The sequence below is a fragment of the Poecile atricapillus genome, chromosome 26, assembly GCF_030490865.1.
Source record: "Poecile atricapillus isolate bPoeAtr1 chromosome 26, bPoeAtr1.hap1, whole genome shotgun sequence".
NCBI lineage: Eukaryota > Metazoa > Chordata > Aves > Passeriformes > Paridae > Poecile > Poecile atricapillus.
This window is the reverse complement of record NC_081274.1, coordinates 4,915,331-4,929,828: the sequence shown is the minus strand read 5'-3', so window position 1 is coordinate 4,929,828 and position 14,498 is coordinate 4,915,331. Positions and strand designations below refer to the sequence as shown.

At 48.5% G+C, this 14,498-nt stretch overlaps 1 pseudogene; it reads left to right on the top strand.

Annotated features, from left to right (window-relative positions):
- LOC131588457 (zinc finger protein 729-like) overlaps positions 1 to 14,498 on the top strand; it is a 298,116-nt pseudogene that overhangs the window by 150,537 nt on the left and 133,081 nt on the right.

The window sequence follows — 14,498 nt, the reverse complement described above, 5'->3', positions numbered from 1 at the left end:
GCTAAGAATCCGTGTCCATCAAGGGCTGGACTTGCTGGTGCTGAGGGTGCTCCTGTCTGTGCTTGCAGTGTCCTTGTGCCCTGCAGCTGGAAGGCTGATTCCTTGCCAGGGGCTGTTTGGGTGGGCTGTCCCCTGGCCAGGAGGGCAATGCCTGTGCCAGGTGCTTGTGGCCGAGGGTGTCCCCTGGGTGCTGGGGCCCCCTTGGGCCCTGGGCTTGATCCCTCAGGGGCTATAGGAACTGTGCCATGGCCTTTGCCTTCAGCTTGGCCTTTTGCTCATCCCTTGCTGCATTCAGCTGCTGAGCCTTTGTGAGCAAGTGCTGCAGGGGCTTCTTGTGGCCCTGCTGCAGCCCCCCTCAGTGCCTGTGGGTGCTCATCCTGTGGCAGCTGCTGAGCTTTCTGCAAAATCCTTCCTTTCTGCAGGGACCCAGCAGAAAATGCTTAAAAGATCATCTGGATCCTTGCAGGTCTAATCCCCATTTGTGAGCTGTTCCTTCCTGGTGCTGGCTGTGCTGAGGCTCCCCTCCCCAGCCCGTATCCCAGAGCCGGTCCCTGTCCTGCCGCAGTGTCCAAAGGCGGCCCCCCCGGCGGGCAGGGCCGGCAGCTCCACGGGGCCGGGCAGCGGCCGGGGCGTCCCGCAGCCTCCTGGGGGCCGGGGGCCACTGCCGGCCCTGCCCGGGGGGTGCTGGGGTCAGGCAGCGCCCGGGACTGAGCCCCGGCTGCCCCACAGCCCCGGCCCGGCCCCACAGCTCCCCACAGGCCCCCAGCCCGTGCTCCCGGTGCCGCAGCTCTGCGCCCGCTCCTGCCGCTCCCAGCTCAGAGAAACCCCCTGAAATCCTCACCTCCTTCTTTTCCTGTCCTGGAAAACTGGGATACAAAGCATCTGAGTCAGGTGGGAAATTCTGAGGATAAGACCCTTCTGAAACACATCCCAGTCCTCAGTATTTTTCTCTTCCTCTTCTTTTCCATCATCATTTTTTTTACCCCATAGACTGCTCCTGCTGCTTCTTCCCTTAAGCACATTCCTGCACACTCCCCTTCAGCCAATCCCTTCCCAGCACACCAACACCATCCATCCCCTGTTGTCTAAATCCTGACTCAGTTTTCCTTGTTGTCCCCCTGGGTGTCCATGTCCCTAGTTAGCTCTAGGAGAATGTGCAAACGACCTCCACGTGCTCCCAAGGGACCCTTGAGAGATATTTTGGGATCCTCATCTCTTTTGCTGGGACCCCATTGTGGCTTTCCCTTTTGTCCCCTCCCTGGGTGCCCTGCCATGTTTACTCCTCAAAGATCCCACTGGAGTCACTGCTGAGATTTTCAGTGCTCTCTCCCTGCCGACTCTTGAGAGCCCCCCTGATCCGTCACTTGTCTGTCTCCTGCTCACTCTCGGGTACCCAATCAATCCCCGGTGCCGCCGCCAGCCGAGGGAGCCGATCCCCCAAACTGGGTGAGGCACCTTCAGCTGCACTCAGTGCCCGCCGGCCCGGACGGTGGAAGGAATTGCGGAGGAGCCCCAAGGTGTGTGGAAAAATTGACATCCCCAGAGGTTTCTGTCCACAAGGAAGACAGAGGAGTCCTGTAACAGTAATTTCATTCATAAAAAAGGATGAGGCCCTGGGACATTTCTAATGAGATTTCTCCAGTTGTTGGCAGACAGAGCCTCCTTTTCATCCGAATTTTCTTGGCCACATCTCCCTCTCCCTTTCCCCATTGGCTGAAGTACTGGAGAGGTACAGACTGCCCAATGCACCTCCTACATACCCCCTTAATATGCACCCCACTTTTGTTTAGCCAGCGATATTGATGGCTGTGTTAAGTCTTTGTTGTTCTTCTGGCAGTTCATGAATTTAGCAGGACCTTGGCTGAGCAGCAGTCTGTGTCATCAATTAATAACATTTTCTGCAGCTCATGGTTCCTCCTGTCCCTTCCTTATGTCCACGTCCCTGGCCCTATGTGCAATGAGGTTGACGGGATCAGTTTGTAAAGAGCCTTTGTTGTTGTTCCTTTGCTGGGGTTCCCCCGTTTTGGGGCCATCCCCCCTGGAGCAGGGTGTCCCCCCTTGGTGCAGGCGCAGGGCTCAGGCAGGGCTGAGGCAATCAGAGCGCGCGGCGCTGATGACTCATCAGTGTCCAGGCAGAGCCGCAGCTGCCAGCGTTCCCCAGCTGGAGCCCAGCTGCGCCCCTCCCCCCCGGGCCTTGGCGCCCCCCTTGAGGGGAATTTGGGGAGGTGGGAGGGGGGAGCGCCAAGGCCGGGCCCCCCCGCGCTGTGGTGGCGGGAGCGGCTGCAGTGGGGAGCGAGTGCGGGCGGAAGCGGCCGAGAGCCCAGCGCTGCCCCAGGCCGAGGTGGCCCAGCTCCATCCGTGCCCCTGCGGTGGGATGCTGTGGGAGTGGGGGGGAAGAGGGAGGCGGCAGTGGGTGCTGGGCCTGGGGGCAGGAGGAGAAGGGAAGGAGAAGCAGGGTTGATGAACAAAACGATCAAAATATGTACCTGGGGTTTTGCAGAAGGACGAGGCGGAGTGTGAATTAGAGCAGGGGCACAGGAGGGGGAGGAGCAGGGAGAGGAAGCAGCATAAAGTTCATCCCTGTATCTTCCGTTCCCCCACCCCAGGAGTGTTGCCACCCCACATGCAGCAGGTGACTGGGGAGGGGGATCCAGGATTTTCTTGGGGCTGAGTTTTGGTATTTCTGAGTTTTACTGGGCTATACGTTGGTGCTTTGGTTTCTTGTGAGGGCTGAACCTTTCTGTTCTGCAGGGGGTTTTGGCTGAATCTTGTTGTTTGATTAGTTTTTGATCAGTGTTTTCTTGTTTGGGCTGAATGCTGGTGTTTTAGAGATTCTTTCAGACACAAGATGCCCAATGACTTTCTGAGATGAACTTGGGCAAGGAGAAACCCCCAGCACAAGGCGCTCTCCTATTGTTTATTTCCCCCCAACCAGGATTTTACGTTCCCAAACCGTGTCCAGATGGAGGAGGATGAGGAAAAGCCCTGGAGATTCCACACGAGGAGGGGCTGTGAACCCAGTCCAGGGAGCTCCGAGGAGGAAAGATCCCCCCAGTGCCAAGAACACGGCCAGAGATCCAGCCAGAGCTCAGAGCTGGGGGAGAAGCCCCACAAGTGCTTGGAATGTGGGAAGGGCTTCAGAAAGAGCTCTGACCTGCTCCAGCACCACAGGATCCACACTGGGGAAAAGCCCTACGAGTGTGGGGAATGTGGGAAGAGCTTCAACCAGAGCTCCAACCTGAGGAATCACGAGAGGATCCACACGGGGGAAAAGCCCTACGAGTGTGGGAAATGTGGGAAGAGCTTTGGAAATATCTCTGACCTGATGAGACACCAGGTGATCCACACAGGGGAACGGCCCTACACCTGCTTGGAATGTGGGAAGAGCTTTGGGCGGAGCTCCACCCTGAGAGCACACCAGCTCATCCACACTGGAGAGAGGCCCTTTGAGTGTCCTCAGTGTGGGAAGAGGTTTCAGCGCAGCTCCCATGTCCTCAGACACGAGCGGATTCACACAGAGGAGAGGCCCTTCCGCTGCCCCGACTGCGGGAAGGGCTTCAACCGCAACGGTAACCTCACCGTCCACCGGCGCATCCACACTGGGGAGAGGCCCTACGAGTGTCCCCAGTGTGGGAAGAGCTTCTCACAGAGCTCAGCCTTGACCCAACACCAACAGAGGCACCATTAAGGGAAGCCCTGCGAGTGCCCCGAGTGCGGGAAGAGCTTCGTGCGCTGCTCCAGCTCCATCCCCCATGGGAGGATCGGCGTTGGATGATCCCCAGTGACCCCCGTTGGGCAGAGCCCTGGTGATCCGTGGTCCTGGTGATCCATGTTGGGAAGACACCTGGCTGGGAGGCTCCACATCTTCCTGGCTCCCTGTGGGCACCTGGATGAAAGCAGGGGAATGAAAATCCAACAGGATACGGAATGACAGTGGGAATTGTTGACTTTCAGTCCTCCAGAACCTTTTGCCTCAGGAGCTGTGTGGGCAGAGAAAAGGGGGTGACACCAGGCTTGGGGGGCCCAGAGGGGAGCACACACGCTCTGTGGGGGGGGAGGACACGACTCCCAGGACCCCCCCTCACCTTCCTGCACAGGCAGAAGCTTAACCCCAGTACCAGGAAGATAAAGCCCAACATGGAGACTGCAATCCCCGTCAGCATCTTGCTGTGGGCCATGTTTCACGGCATCCATGATGCATCTGCAGAGATCAGGAACCCCCAGAACCTCTCACAGAACCCCCAAGCTCCTCCAAGGACCCTCCCAGTCTCCCCCAGCCCACCCAGGACCCTCTGAAACCTCCTTTGGAGTCACTAATTTTAAACAATGAACAATTTTAGAAAAATTAGAGATCTTAGCTAGAGATCGGCCTTGCTGGAAGTAGTTAGAGTTAATGATTAAGTGAGAAGCAGGATTTGGGATAATGAATCGTGGACTGAGGTAAAAAATTACTTGTCATTGTATATTTGTTCAGCTGTGCTTATAATGAGAAAAGAGAAACTGATAAACGGGTTCAGGAAGATCACAGACCTTACATCTGGAAACCCATTTAAAAGTCACAAGGGAGGAAATTTGAGTTGTACCAAATGTCATTTGTAATGTCCACCATTGTAAAGGTAGAAAGGTGAGAGTGAGGAAGAGCGGTTTTCCTTCATCTCTTTATGACCCCTCCTCACCAAAACCACCCCCTCCTCAAATTAGGGACCCCATCACGTAGGCAGAATGACTTTTTAAACTCATTACCGTGCATTTTAATCCAAAGTGGGGAATGGGAGGTGTTAGAATTGTGAATATGTATTAGTAATAATATGTATTCATCTTTTGGAAATTCAAGATTTTTTAAATAAATATACACTGGAAGCTTTTGTAAACTTGCAGTGCATATTAAGGGGATGACTCCCACACTCACCCAGTGCTGTGATTAAACATCCACTTTGTAACTTTAAACTGTTGGAGAGGTTTTTTGTCCATTAACAGATTGATGTTGATACTGGATCAATATTGCTATTTTGGTAAATCACTGCCAGTCTCTTCCCAGCCTCCCCAGGACCCACCAGAGCCCCTCCTGTTCCTCTCAGGATCCCACAGCCCCCTCTGGGCCCCCCCAGTGCCTCCCCCGCTGCCCCCGGCGCTGTGGGGGCCGGGCCGTGGCCCAGTGCCGGCTCAGGGGGTGCTCCAGGCTGACGTGCTCCACCTGGCAGCTGGAGCTGAGCCCGCATTGCCGGGGGCGGTTTCCAGCAGCACCAGGAGCTGCTGGCTCCAGTCCCCGCTGGGGAGCACGGCAGTGGCCAGCACGTGGCCCGAGAGCTGCTGCTGGCCCTGGGAGCAGCTCAGCTGGATGTGGGCAGGGGAGAAATCCATCAGGGAGCAGAGCAGGCGGCCGGGGCCGGGCTGGGAGCTCGAGGGCACCAGCGAGATGGACACGATGGGGGTGATAGTAAAAGGTTCTAAAATCTTAGAAAATTTGGAGACTTAGAAAGAAAGTTAAGTTTGCCGAGCCCTGGGAAAAGTAGGCCCTGGGAAATGTTAGGCCTTGTGCTCGCTAAAGATCAGGTCAAACTGCACCTGTGTAATCAGTAGATGATAAATGATACGATTGTTAGATATGATTAGATATAATTATTGTTTAAAGAGCATGAGGAACAATTTAGGAAGCTGGGGGAGATCACGAGAAATCCATGCTTGGATAAAAACAATGCGTACAATAGAACAATATAAGTTTAATAATTAATATGTAAGTTATATAAGGATGGAGTGTAAAAACATGTTCAACTCAAAACCAAGTCGGGTCAGATTTGGGTATGTGTACCCCTGATACCCAGAGCTCTTCAATAAAGCACCTCCATATAATCATTCTGTGATTATGTGTGTTCCTGAGCTCTAATATTTTGGCACCCCAGATGGGACCCTGTGAGTGCTGCTGAGCTCGCTCACGACCCGATCACGCTCCAGCCGGCACCGAGGGATTCTCGGGGAGCCCATCCGGCTGCGACCGTCTGCGCTGCTCACAACGTCCCCGGGAGAGAAAGGTAAGGTGCTTTACTTTGGTTTGGGTGCCTGCCAGTTAGACACAGCGAAAGCTGCGCGTGGTTGGGCTAAAGGAATTCCTGTTGGTATTGCCCAGGCGCCGTCTGTCAGACGAGTGCGAAAGCGTCGCAGGTTCGGCATTTGGTGTATTGTAGTTGTGACATGGAGCAGGGTTCTGGGCTGCAATGCTCCCATACTGGGTACTTCTCCTTTGGGGTGCTTATTAGCACATTGGAAACAAGGTAACTTTGGGGAAGAATTACATAAGGCTAAGTTAATTTATGCGAGATCTCCCACAGAAAAAGACCCCAGCAACCCCGTCTCATCTGTTGGTAGCTATAACCCCCCTCTTCTCTCTTTGTTTTCTTTCTCTCTCTCTCTCTCTATCTCCTCTATCGTATAAGCCTTGTTGTTGGCACTAAAATAAAGGTACATTATTGTTGTTATTATTTAAACTGAAATCCCTTTGTGTCCTTTTTGCACTCTGAGATCAAACAAACCTCTCACGAGTCCCACTCGCGTTATTGAATCCTGACATTTAAACTGGAGTCACGGACAGGATTTCTGACAGACAGAAGGGGCTGCAGGTTTGTTGTGCAGTCTGTATTAGGGGAAGGACGTCTCGCTCCAGCCGCACCCAGCCCGACACTCCCAAAAGAGTGAGCGGTGTCTCGAAAGCAAGGGGGGCGACTCGAATTTCCCACAAACTGCACACACCGAGGTGAAAAGCACCCCACACTCACTTGAGGGCTCTGTCTGCAGAATTTCACAAAAGATCTCTTAGTGCAAAAGGGCGGGACTGTTTTTGTTCTTGTTGTGTGTATGAATTTAGACTGCTTGGTGTAGCAAAGAGACAACCAGAATTTTAAACTGAAGGAGTGCCTCCCAAGCAGATTTGGTCTTTTCACCCAAACAGGGAAGCAAAAAGTTGCGTGTGTGTGTGTGTATAATTTAAGTTTATACCTCCCTGTAGTGGTTTTTCCTTTGTAAAATGACTGAAAACAGCAGTGCAGAAGTTAAAGCTGCATTTTATGCATGTTATGCTCTATTAGCAAAAAACAATGCCAGACCTTCTCCAGGAGGGAAAAGCTGGTGCTTAATAATTGGTTTAATTTGGAAAATATGATTGACAGTGTATGCTCTTTACAACATGAAACAAAATTTAAACTGGACAAAAATAAAACTGTACTCTGCTCAGTTTTGGGAGCTTGTCTTACAGCAGCTATAGAAACTCGCTGTAAGTAAAGAAGTGAGGAAAAACACATCAACAGACTCCCTCCAAAACCTAGTTAAAACTTTGCAAAAACAATTGGATGAAGAAAGAAGTAAGATCAATCTGTTGCGAGCAGCCCTCCATAATAAAATTCAAAGAATGCTGACTTGCTAAAAGAAACAAGAGAGGGAAACCCCTCTCATTAATCAAATTTACCCTCAAAAAGAGCTAACTTGGATAAAATTGTGGGGAACACTGCTGTCCTAGTTTGAAACCTCTAATTAAAAATATAATTTTTAATTAGATAATATAATTATATAACATAATTATATAATATAATAATTATATAATATATTATATTAGAATATAATATAATATACTATTACTACTATATTATAATAGAATATAATTATATCAATGATAAGGATCTCAATCCGTACATAACCACTAAAAATAGAAAAAGAGGAAAAAAAAATAGAAAAAAGAGAAAAGAAAAGGGGAGTACGGGCGTCTCCCTCACGAGTCAGAGACAGAATACGTATTCCCAGTGTCTCTCACTGGACATGATCCAATTCAATTTAGAGAACAGGAATCCAGTGGGTAATGAGGACATGGAAGAAACAGACATAACCCATGGTCTCTAACTCAGCACACAGCTTATTGGGCAGAGGGGCTTAACCCCTTGGAAAGGGGGGACTTTATTGCTATAGTTTGTACCCCCAACCGACTACTGAAAAATATTCAGAAAGCTGCCTGCTTACAAATGATACACAAAAGAAAATTAATTGTTGGTTATGAATTACCAATGTTGTTACTTGTGAAAACTGAAATTATGGACTTGTAAAAATCCCAGAAGGAAAAAAAAAAAAATCAGAGAAAGCAAAGGGTGTTAGATACATTGGTTCTCTTAATGAAAACCCAGAAAAGGAGAAAGCAAATCTCTAATCACCAGTATCGGTGGTCACTAGAGATAAAGAAAGGGGTCTCCAAAAACATAATGGATGGCTTATCACTTAAAAGTTTCTGAAAGTAGTCTCTAGTTGGCACTGTCCCAAGTTCACTGTATCGAATGCCCCATTGTATAACCCAGCACAGCTCCACAGGCTCTGGGCTGGGAGCCAAAGCAGTCTCCTTCTCAGCTTCTGGGAGTGGAGCCCAAACAGCTTTAGAATCAGGGAAACTGGTAACTCTGCCTCTCATGGGTGAGCAGAGAGGCAGAGGTTGGTTGTATTTAAAATGCTCACTAGAAATAACAAAACTGGAGACGTACTGATTACAGCAATAGTAAGTCCTAAACATGCACCTATTGCTTCTGTAGTTAACACTCGAGCCCAAATTTCTGTGTTGACCAATACAGACTAGTACAGGATTTGAGAGCAATAATAGAATAACTAAAGGTATTTAGCCAGTGGTAGCTAATCCTTGCACATTGTTAACATCCGTAAAAGAGAAATAGAAATGGTTTACTGTAATTGATTTAAAAGATGCCTTTTTCTGCATACACCTTGACAAAGAAAGTAGGAAACTGTTTGCCTCTGAATGGGAAAATCCAGAAAATAGAAGGAAAACTCAGCTCACCTGAACACAACTCCCACAAAGATACAAGAACAGTCCAACACTATTTGGAAGCCAGCTGGTGAAGGAGCTGGAGATTTGGACCGAGAATGGGCAAGTACCAAGAGAACAATACCTGCTGTTACAGTATGTTGGTGATATACTGACAGCTACAGAAGAGAAACCAACCTGCATAAAGGTAACAATTGAAAATTTTAAATCAGCTGGGAATGGGAGGATATAAGGTGTCTAAAGAAAAGGTACAAATTGCCCAACAGACTGTGATTTACCTGGGCTGTGAAATCTCACAAGGACAGTGTAAGCTGGGTACTAATCGTATTCAAGCCATTTGTGCCATTCCAGAATCCCAGAACCTGCATGAGCTGTGAGTTTTCCTTGGGATGACAGAGTGGTACCGTGGATCATGGACTGTGGACTAATTGCAGAACCCCTGTATGAAGCCCAGAAGACACAACCGCTTACCTGGGGCAAACCACAGAAGGAGACCTTCCTCAAACTGAAGGAGGCATTGACAACAGCTCCGGTGTTAGGACTGCCTGATCTATCCAAAGATTTTCAGCTGTTTGTGCATGAAAGATCACACCCAGCACTGGGAGTGCTGACCCAACATTTGGGAAGCTGGAAAAGGCTGGTAGGCTGCTTTTCCAAACAACTTGACACCGTGAGTGCCGGATGGCCTTCATGCCTGCGGGCAGTTGCAGCCACGGTGATGCTGATCCAAGAAGCCAGGAAACTCACGATGGGTAGACACACAGATGTCTATGTGCCACACATGGTGACCACTGTTTTAGAACAAAAGGGGGCCATTGGCTATCTCCAAGCTGGATGATGAAATTCCAGGTAATCCTAACCAAGCAGGATGATGTCACATTAAAGACAGCTAACCTTTTGAATCCAGCTTTGTTCCTAGGTACCTCAACTGAAGAAGGCTCATTAGAGCACGACTGTGTAGAGGTAATAGAGTACACCTATTCAGCAAGAGAAGACCTGAGAGACATCCCACTGGAGCAACCAGAGTGAGAGTTATTCACAGATGGAAGCAGCTTCGTGGAGAACGGGACCAGATACGCTGGATATGCGGTAACAACAGTCAGTACAATAGTGGAGGCAAAAGCATTATCACCAAATCCATCTGCCCAGAGGGCAGAACTGGTTGCCTTAACCAGAGCACTAAAATTGAGTGAAGGGAAAAGGGTAAACATATGGACTGGCTCAAAGTATGCTTTTGGAGTGGTGCATGTACACGGGGCACTGTGGAAAGAAGGAAGACTACTGTCTTCTCAAGGTATATACATTAAACATCAAGATGCAATTTTGCAATTGATAAAAGCAATACAAAAACCTGAAGAAGTAGCAATTATACACTGCAAAGCACACCAATCAAGAAACTCCAAAATTTTGTGAGGAAAATCGAAAAGCAGACTGGACAGCCCGACAGATTGCTCGAGAAGTGCAAACAACAATGGCATTGATACCTTTAAAAGTTAATGGATGTCAATTCAATTTGCCTCCAAAGCCGAAATATTCAATAGGAGATGAGAAATTGGGACATTTGCTAAATGCACAAAAGAATTCAGAAGGGTGGTATGTAACTGCACAAAGACAAATAGTGTTAACCCCCTTGATAATGAGAGAAGTTCTACAAATTAAACAAAACAAATGTCATTGGGGTGCAGAGGCATTGGTGAAATTGCTGAAACAAAAATTAATCTCGGTATGGATGCTGACAATGCCATTATGTCAAAATGTGAAATCTGCTTAAAAAACAACTCAGTGGCTAGACACAGGCATAGCTAGGGAAGATTAGGATAAGAATAGAATCAGGATGACACTTGGCACCCTCTAGCAGAGTGAAATTTGGGTGGGCCCTAGAGTCTTTGCTTGGTCCTATAGCAAACTATCAGAATAAAGAAATGTTGTACAAACTTACAGGTCAGGTGGATAAATTAGCAAGAGTGACCTGAGAAAGATTTAAAGAACTAAAGGTACAATTACAATTTACTGCTCCTGAAAGAGCATGGAGTGTGTGAGTTTTTCTAAAGGGACGGATTGATCATTGCTGCATCCACACCCCAAATGTGACTGCAGATGTAGAATATGACATCAATCAATTGCAACAAATAGAGCACGAAGCACAGGAAGAGCAAAAGGATTTGACTGTAAGTTGGTTAGGCAAAATCTTCAAAGGGTTAGGGTGGAATGTGAGTTCATGGATTAAATCTATCATTGAGAATGTGATCATCTTACTAATTGTATTCTTAGCAATTTGGTTAGTTTACAGCATCTTAAAAGGAGAAATACAGAAGAAAACGTCCTGGAACCAGAAAATAATAAAGGCACTGATGTGAGATCCACACCCATCTTCTGGTTCTCCAATTTGTGACAACATCCAGGACAACACTTACATCAATCAAGGATTCGAAGAACATCAGGTATAAACTCAGAAACAAAGGACTGTATCAAGTGAAAACATTTGCACTTATAGTGAAGTGAAAATGCTTTCAAAGGGGGGAATGATAGTAAAAGGTTTTGAAATCATAGAAAATTCGGGGACATAGAAAGAAAGTTAGGTTTGGAAAGCCCTGGGAAAAGTAGGCCCTGGGAAATGTTAGGCCTTGTGCTCGCTAAAGATCAGGTCAAACTGCACCTGTGTAATCAGTAGATGATAAATAATACAATTGTTAGATGTGATTAGATATAATTATTGTTTAAAGAACATGAGGAACAATGTTAGGAAGCTGGGGGAGATCACGAGAAATCCATGCTTGGGTAAAAACAATGCATGCAATAGAACAATGTCAGTTTAATAATTAATATGTAAGTTATATAAGGATGGAGTGTAAAAACATGTTCAACTCAAAACCAAATCGGGTCACGTTTGGGTATGTGTACCCCTGACACCCAGAGCTCTTCAATAAAGCACCTCCAGATAATCATTCTGTGATTATGTGTGTTCCTGAGCTCTAATATTTTGGCACCCCAGATGGGACCCTGTGAGTGCTGCTGAGCTCGCTCACGACCTGATCACGCTCCAGCCGGCACCGAGGGATTCTCGGGGAGCCCATCCGGCTGCGACCGTCTCCGCTGCTCACAACGTCCCCGGGAGAGAAAGGTAAGGTGCTTTACTTTGGTTTGGGTGCCTGCCAGTTAGACACAGCGAAAGCTGCGCGTGGTTGGGCTAAAGGAATTCCTGTTGGTATTGCCCAGGCGCCGTCTGTCAGACGACTGCGAAAGCGTCGCAGGTTCGGCATTTGGTGTATTGTAGTTGTGACATGGAGCAGGGTTCTGGGCTGCAGTGCTCCCATACTGGGTACTTCTCCTTTGGGGTGCTTATTAGCACATTGGTGTAATAAATTATTGTTGTATTAAAAATTCGAAGTGTATATAAAACAAATATGTTTTGTAAGAATAAAGAATATAAAGTATAGAAAAACCTCTCCTCAGAGCAGGACGAGGTTTTTCTCCAAGAAGTTGCTGATTGTCAGCAACGCCCAAGATAACTAAACCAGGCCGGCCCATCAACTCAAACAAACAGACAGGACACGGACCATCAAGAAGACAATGGAACCGGCTCGGGAAATTATCTACCTCCGGACCCAAGCAACGCCCTGCAGATTCCAGTGGATACAGAAACTAATCAGTGAAAAAAGACAAGTTCCAAAAAGAAAAGACTTCGCCAGACCAGAACATCTCTGTGTTGGGAAAGCAATCAGGGGAGACAAAAGGGAAAACCCGGCCGAGATACCCATCGGCACCAGCCCGGATTCCACCGCCCTGCCATGAGAAACCCCACATTGTAACACACACAGAAACTCCTTTACATATGAGGAGATTCTGGCCGGACAGTAGTTAATGTCTTTATTCTATGCCAGGAAATCCATTCACTGGACAATCAAGGACACTTGGTGAATGGAACCAGCCTGGAATTTTGGCCTGAGGACTTAAAAATCCTATAAAACCCCAATCCTGAGGACGCTCAGACGTGGATTTGGGAAACCTATACCTCTGGTGTAGATCCCTGTCCACCCGGCGCTGCGCTGATCTTTTTATTGTGGGTTTTTATGGCTGTTTTACTTATTATTGTTTATTAATAAATTTCTCTTTGATTTTATCCCAAAATTGCCTTTGCATTTATAACAGATTGGTGCCGTGGACTCGGATCGGAAAACTGTGGGAGAACCTCGCTGTCCAGGAGGGTACCCCCGCTGATTTCAGCGGCCTGGGAAGCCGAGAACCTCCGCAGTTCACTCCGACATCCGAACCAAATTTAGGCTGAGGTAAAAACCACAATAAAAGAGGATACGGATCCAAGAAGAGCTCGGGAAAAAGCCATGGCTTGGTAGCTCATAAAAAGTCAGTCGTGCACGAAGACATCCTCGCAAGAAAATTGCTGTAAGTACTGCGAGGTTGAGCAGGGTGATTGGGCGAGCGTGTGTGAGACGTGATCTGATCACGGAGCGAGAGCGGACTCCAAAAGCCGCGGTTCCATCCTCCCGCGAGGGAATTGGCCGGCTACGGAGGAAGCGAATCGGTGTGAGAGGGCTCTCTCTACGCGTTTGTAAAGCCTGGGGCCAAAGGGGTGCTCTGGGGGACCGATCACAAAGGGCTGGAAGAGGAAGAGGACGTCCAGTAGAGCTCGGGAACGAGTAAACTCTTCTAGCAATCAGGGCCCACGGAGAGGTCCGGAGGAGAGATCAAAGCGCTAAGAAAGACCCCGGTACAGCAAACCGCGAAGGTGAGTATTAGCAGACTTTTGTCTCTCAAAACACAAACACAACGCAGAGAAATAGGTAAGACTCCCTTTCTCACCATGGGACAGAGAAAGAGTAAAATACAGAAGCCAGTAGATAAAGAGAATCCTTCCATGGAAACGAAGGGATTGTTAGATATCCCACCAGAAAGTCCTTTAGGTTGGTTGTTAAAATATTGGGAAAATTGCCCTGAGAGGAAAAAGAAGTCCAAGGCAAAAATGATATACTATTGCGCCGAGGTTTGGGGTGGGCAGGAATTGAGGCCCCATCTCATTTGGCCAATATTAGGAACGTTTGAAAGGTGGACGTGTAACGAATTGCTCTCTTATGTAGAGAGCAAGGTTTCCTCAGACTCTGAGGAGAAGGAATACGCCAAACTCTGGCAAAAAGCCAAAGTAGGGCTGTTTCCAATGAAACTAAAAAGCGAAGCAAAAACAGAAACCTGGGAGCCTCTTGATCATTTACCTCCTCCGTACCACGGGCAGGTAGGACCTCCCGTGGTGGATCAAGTGGTGCCATCAGCTCCCACGAGCTCGCCTGCACAGCCAGGTGGAGCAAACACATCGCGAACAGGGGAACCGGCGCCAGCAGTGGTTCCGGTGGCCCCCCCTCTGGCTCCTCCTGTGGGGACCGCAGCCGCCGCCGCTTTTCCAGAATCCATGGTGGTGCAAGGTCGGGGATCTCCTTATCCCCCATTGCCCGTCCCGCTGCCACAGCCAGGTCCCTCAAATTTGACAGGGGGAATCCTTCATAATAACCTGGTGGCAATGGACCATACATCAATAATAAAGGACCAGACTCTCAAAAACCCCTATTCCCCCCCCGCAAGCAGGACTCGTTTTAAGTCTAGGCAGATGAGTGAAGAATGGGAAGAGAATGAGAGTAGGCACAGAATGTTCCCTCTCAGGGAAGTGCCTACTGCTCCGGGAGTG